Source organism: Epinephelus fuscoguttatus, linkage group LG13 (assembly GCF_011397635.1).
Source record: "Epinephelus fuscoguttatus linkage group LG13, E.fuscoguttatus.final_Chr_v1".
Classification (NCBI taxonomy): domain Eukaryota; kingdom Metazoa; phylum Chordata; class Actinopteri; order Perciformes; family Serranidae; genus Epinephelus; species Epinephelus fuscoguttatus.
This window is the reverse complement of record NC_064764.1, coordinates 41,694,626-41,701,829: the sequence shown is the minus strand read 5'-3', so window position 1 is coordinate 41,701,829 and position 7,204 is coordinate 41,694,626.

Genomic DNA, 7,204 nt, shown 5'->3' with positions numbered 1-7,204 from the left:
ACACAGCGAGTACCCAGCATCAGCACGCAGTTGGTATCAAACTTCTAAAAGTGTACAACGCATAGCTGGAGTTAGAAGTGCACACGATATATTATTATGTGAGAAACAGCGTGTAAACGAGTCGCGTACCTGTTGCAGCCGTCCCTGCAGCCCGTCTCCCCTTGCCTGTCTGCCAACCGAGCAGGACACACAATTGAAGAGGACTACAGGAACGCGATTGGCTAACAGGCTCGCAAGGTGCTCAGCGTGCGTGCGCACGTAACTACGTGACTCAAGGGTGCGTTTAAGGACACGGGAGAATGTAGGAAATAAATATTTATTACATTTATCCACCATAAGCGCATTTTCTATGTGGGTTACACCAACAAAAACAGCCCACCACAAAGTGACTCTTTCTTCCACCCATACAAGGATTGGTAACGTAACAACTGGGCACAGCATTATTACAGTTGTACGGACTGTTGAACTTTGCCCTTTTGTGATTTAATGCTGTTTATTGAGTCATTGCTGTGATTGATTACAGTTAGGCTATTGGTTAGTAAAGCTATGTGATGTTAGTTTGCTTATGTTTTTCACAGACAAAGTCTTGCATGCAACTTAACATCCTCGCACTAATCCAAACCCTTTGCAACACAAATCACATTCACATAGACTCATTTATATATATGCCCTTTAACAGAGCTACACCCCAAGAGGCAATTCAAAGTTCCCGCTTCTTTTCCTCTGTCTTTGTCCTGACCACACGGCCAGACAAAACCTCCCCCGATCTGAAGCCAGCTTTGATTTGTCCATCTTGTATCTAATCATTATAATCTGTTTTGTCTTTGTTTTGTAGACAGCTTGATGCAGCCTATTTGTTTCAGAACCCACCTTTGTCTGTCTATCTTTCTCTCTCTCTCTCTCTCTCTCTCTCTCTCTCTCTGTCTGTCTGTCTCTCTCTCTCTCTCTGTCTGTCTGTCTCACACACACACACACACACACACACACACACACACACACACACACACACACGCACAGACACACACATACACACACTTGCATGAATATAGTCAGTTAGTTAGTTAGTTAGAATTTGTGTGATTCATTTACTTTGCTTCCTGTATGAATAAATATATATATGGAATTATACCTGCTGTTTAATGTTGCACAAGAGTGAATGAATAGTCAACCTCTGCAAAGTCAAGAACTCCAAAATCCTTCAGGCTTTACTATGACTCTATGAGACTGATATCATTAATTGGCTATCATTTTCCCTTTTTGTGAATGGTGCCCCACGAGGGGATTTAATGTCAGTTATGTCACATTATTTAACATATTTAATTATTTCCGATAGCCAATTTGATATTTAAATTGGTGATCTATTGCTGGGTCAAGGCCATGTTAAGGCTGAAATTCCAACAATGGTGTCACCATGTGAAGCATAGTACTACTGCCATTTCACAACCAATGGTCCCCCTTGGTGAGCCATAGATTTCCAATGAATAGTATCCCTACTTTTTATAAGATCCAGTAGATGTCCTGGCATAGCTCTCGACCAGCTCCAGGGTATTATGAACAAACAGAGTTCAAATTGAAGATTGGGATTTTAATCATGCATGTTTCAGGACTGTGCTCCCTATATTTGTACAATGTTCAACCAGAGGCAGAGGACACTGGACCATGTCTATGTTAATCTGAAGCATGCACATAGAGCAGTATCCCTCCATCACCTTAAGACCACCTCTCAGTGCTCTTCATCCCAGCATGCATTGCCCTCAGAAGGAAAACCAAACCAGAAACAAAAAATATAAGACACTGGCCTGAGGGAGCACTCTCACAACTGCAGGACTGTTTTGCACACACACCATGGGACATATTTGAACAGCAGGACTTTGAGAAACACACAGACTGTTTTATCTTACATCAAGTTCTGCATTGACACTGTCATGGTCGACAAGCGCATCTGGATTCATCACAACCAGAAACCCTGGATGACAAGTGCAGTACAGTCTCTCCTGAGAAACCACAACTTGGCCTCCAGGTCAGGTGAGAGCCCAGTAAAGCATGGCAAGGGCAGACATGAGGACAGGTGTCAAGGCTGCAAAGGACTAAAAGAGGAAGCTAGAGGACCAGCTCACACATTAACCTATGGCATGTGTGACAGGGATTACACCAGATCACAAACTGCAAGGGAAACTCACCTGTGAGTGCCACTGCTGATGCCTGACAGGTGCTGAGGATGGTGGATACTAAGCAAGCTGCAGGACCTGATGGAGTACTCGGTAAAGTACTTAAAGCTTGTGATGACCAGCTCTCAGGGTTCCTGAGCAGAATATTCAGCCTGTCCCTGACAAAAGCTACCACCCCATCCTGTCTGAAGTCGGCTACCATCTTCCCTGTCACCAAAAAGCCAACAGTCAAAAGCGTCAATGACTACAGGCCGATAGCTCTAACAGCTGTTGTCATGAAATCAAAACTTATGAAATAGTTTTGCTTTTCAGGTGCAATCCATATTAATTAAACAGTGCAATCTAATACTTTTTAGTGCAATATTCCTTATATCAAGTGCAATCCACTATTTTACATGTGCAACAGCTTGATGCAGCCTATTTATTTCAGATTTACTGAATGATTATGTTGTTTGGTTTTTATTTGCTTGTTTCGTGCCTAGTTGACACTTGATTAGATGTAGCACTCTTAATCTCATTGTATATTCTTCGTACAATAACAATAAAGGCTTTCTATTCTATTCAGTTCTATTCAAAAATGAAAAAAAACCTAACTAGCTTCAGTGTTGCATTGAAAGTACTTATCAGTCCCATGCACAGACATGTTGTGGGGGCAGGTGCTTAAGCAAAAAGAAGGGGGCACCTCTCATAATTATCAATTAAATAAATTAAGTTATATACAATAACACAATTTGCTTACTTATATATTTACGATAATACCCATACAGTGATGCAGACAAGAGTGTAATTCTGTTTTGAGGGACACAAATTAAGTCGGGGGGTCTGGGTATCATCCCCCAAGATATTCTGAGCATTCTGTTGAATTCTTCTGCATCAATTTATGGTTGAAATATATTTATTAATGTAAAGGGACCTCCATTATGATGGGAGCTGCTAAGAGTTGTGGTAGGGAGGACATCAGTATCTGTCATGGCGGCAACCTCAGAACCCACTGGTGGTCACCAGCAGTGTGGGAGGCCTTTAAGCTGACGAAGGAGGCCTTCAGGCTTGAGTTTCACCCATATCACAGCATCAGGTGTGGATCATAGACTGTAGGATCAAAGGACATAGCTACTGTAACATCACCTGTTGGTTTGTGGACTGGTTTGAACACTCACATTTGGCATTTTGGCGGTCGCCATCTTGGTTGTTTTTTTGGAGCCAGAAGTGACCATATTCTAACAAGAGGCTGGGGCTGGGGCTGGGGCTGTGGAGGAGCGAGGAGTGGATCTTACTGAGAAGCAGAGGACATTATTGGCACTGTCACTCAAGTAGCCCCACCTTTAAATATCATAACTTTGCTTTTTCATGGGATAACCTCCGGCTAAACTGTCCAGATTCGACCTTGGGGGCTGTTGAGGCACAGAGGGGATTTTTGTCTTGGAAAAAAGTAGGGAAGCAATTTTGGTTTTGTGTAGAGTGCATTGACCATATTCAACATTGCTAGACATGTTCAGTATTCTGTAGGTGTGTTAACAAAATCTGCATCTTACAATATGCTCTTCTCTCCATCTACCACTCACACACACACAGACACACAGACACACAGACACACACACACACACACACACACACACACACACACACACACTACCTGACTGCCCATACCCATGAGACTTGATTTGCGTCAAGCACCTAACAAAACAAACATCAACATTTAGTGATTCACTCTCACACCTAGCTCATTAAGGATTCACACCTTCTTGTAGTCACATCAGACGATTGCATGCAAACTCGCATCTCGGAGGAATCGTTCCAATCAAAGGTGTCAAGAAAATCAACCAAAGTAAACATATGATGTAAAACCCACAAGGCAACACATGATGCAAACTCTGCAAGGAGACAAACAACTTGACCTTTCAACACATGGTGCAAACTCTGAGAACAGACAAACAATTTAACTTTTAACACATGATGAAACCTCATCGGAAAAGACCAACAATTGGACACAGTACTCAGTAAATAAAACATTTCTTATTTAAGTAAGTCTAAACTCAGATTTTATGGCACTGTTTATACTTAAAGATCCTTGTAAGTGTAACTATATGCTCTGATTTACAATATATAGTTCAGATTATTTCTAATACTGTAAAATTCTTCAACAAGCCACATACAAAATTTGACCTGCAGTCCCTCAGAAAAGGTCTTCCAGTGGTGCTTGTGTCATTCTTTTTATTATTTCAGCAGCTCCTTGTCACTGATATTTGAGAGTGAAACCCAACTAAAACTGGCTTCAGTGGTAAATAATAACAGCAAAACTAGAAATATGCAAACAACAACACTGACTGAATGAACATTCATTAAATGCACCTTGTAAAAAGAGAAACACAGTACATGCAGCAGCAAAATCATAAAAGAAGCTCATTTGCTATGATGTGGTTTTGCAAAGGTAAATCATTAATGCTTATGTTAAACTAAAATCCATAAATCTTAATGTAATATACTCCAGCCTGCTCTCACTCTGAAGTCGTTGAAATCTGGCGCTTGGTCAGTGACTTCTGGCATTACACACAAACAAAAAAGCTGTCCTTTCACATCGGCATTATAAATGGCCGGTCGCTGTTATTGTTTAACGGTGCCCAGCGGTGTCAGGGGTCCAACAACCACCAGCTTCCACCCAGGAGACGGGGTTCACTTCCTGTAAGATTGTAAATCCAGACCCTGTTCTTTTTTCCTAAACCCAACCACGTGTGTGTGTGTGTGTGTGTGTGTGTGTGTGTGTGTGTGTGTGTGTGTGTCTGAAGAAGAGCCTGAGGGCTCGTAACATCACCTCTATAATAAATGGCATTTTGACGGGAGCTTTACTTGGTGTGAGGAACTTATGTTTTCTTTTTATTTTACCAGTATTGTTGATCCAGCACCCAACTGAACATTTTTTTTGGGATGTGCGTGCCACAGAGTGCTTTATTATGTTGGCAAAATGTAACCATGTGTGTGTGTGTGTGTGTGTGTGTGTGTGTGTGTGTGTGTGTTGTTGAAGGAAAAAAAACATCAATTTGTTTGTTGCATCAATGTAGTGCTTTTATTTTGAAAGAAACTGTATACAAAATGTACATTTCCTGTGAAAACAGAAGTGTATTTTGAAAACAGACAATGCATGTAACAGGCTGAAGTTGACACGGCGTCCCAGAACGTCAACAACCAACACACCCAGGGTACCTTGGACGTCATATGTGGACATGTGAAGCACATGACCAAAAGCTAATTATATGTGGGACTTTAGGCCATCCTACATATTATTGTAGGCCCAGTTTGAGGACAAACATAGTAGGGGGTCCCTGCTTTATCGCTCCTCAGCTGAGAGGTCCTTTGTCTGAAAAATGTTAAAGACCCTGCATTAAGGAGTGCTTGATTTTTAGTGGGTAGGCCTACACTGTACAAGACATGCTTGTAAATAAGTGGATATTTTATTTTTTTGAGTGTCACAACCCAAAATAAAGACTCCTTTCACCATCTGGATTTGATCCATTTGGTCTGATAACGTTTTCAAAGTCTAGAGGAGCCAAACGATTAAATCATTTTATCCCCACTCAAGTTAGTGGAGGGCTAAACTGGAAGTCAGCTGCTCTGCTGACAAAAGTCTTTAGTGTGTTCACTCTATATAAGTAAGTAAAATTTGTTGGCATTCAAGGCCAGGCCCTTCAATGGTTTGCCTCCTACCTTCAGGACAGATCAGCCTCGGTCAGAATTGATAGTGTGTTGTCGTCTTCTGCTCCAATCTCCTGCAGAGTACCTCAAGGATCTATATTAGGCCCTATTTTATTTTCATTGTACATGTTGGCTCTGGAGTCTATTTTTAAAAAAACGTAACATTTCTTATCACTCCTATGCTGACGACACCCAGCTTTACCTCCCTCTGAAACCCTGTGATCCATGCAGTGCTTCATCCCTTTTAAACTGCACTGAGGATTTAAAAACCTGGATGGCAAAAAGCTTTCTCCAGCTGAACCAAAATAAAACAGAGATCTTAATCTTCGGCCCTGCAAAAAAAATTGATGCCCTCGGGCCTTTGTCAGTAAATGTAAAATCCCGTGCAAGAAGTCTCGGTGTCATCTTTGATTCTGGTTTAAAATTCGACAAACAAATAAATTCAGTTGTTAGCACTGCCTTCTACCACTTAAGATCAATAGCAAAAGTTAAATCACCACTGTCCGCCAAAGACTTAGAGACCCTACTCCACGCATTTATTTCCTCTTGCATCGATTACTGCAATTCCCTTTGTACTGGACTCAGTCAGTCAACACTTTCACGCCTGCAGCTGCTTCAAAATGCAGCAGCAAGACTCTTCACTGGTACCAGGAAGAGAGACCATATGTCCCCTGTACTGGCCTCTCTTCACTGGTTACCAGTGAAGTACAGAATTGATTTTAAGATCCTTTTATTTGTTTTTAAAGCATTGCATGGACTATCACCAGGGTACATTTTTGATATGGTCATCCCCTATTCACACCTCCAGACCCCTTAGATTTGCTGACCAATCACTGCTCCTCATTCCATGCACCAAGTTAAAAAGCAAAGGTGATCGTGCATTTTCAGTTGTCGGCCCAAAATTGTGGAATAGTTTGCCACTAAATATTAGAACTTCCCCCTCCATCGAAGTCTTCAAAGCACGTCTGAAGACTCACCTTTTTTCTTTAGTCTTTTAATTGTTATCATGTAGATAGGCTCTTGTGTTTATTCGATTGTATGTTTTATTTGTTGGTTGTCCAATTGCTGCTTGTGCTACAATTTTATGTCACCAAGATATTATATGCCTTTACTAATTTACTGTATCTTCTTATTTATGACTGTGTTTTTTGCTTTGTCTTTGTTGTTTTTTGATTGATAATTTCTGTGTTATGTGAAGCACTTTGGTCAACAGAGGTTGTTTTTAAATGTGCTATATAAATAAACTGACTTGACTTGACTAAAATTTATTCATATAGTGCTTTTCACAGACAGAGGTCACAAAGAGCTTTACAAGGGCAACATACAACAAACAAGAAAAAAACATAAAA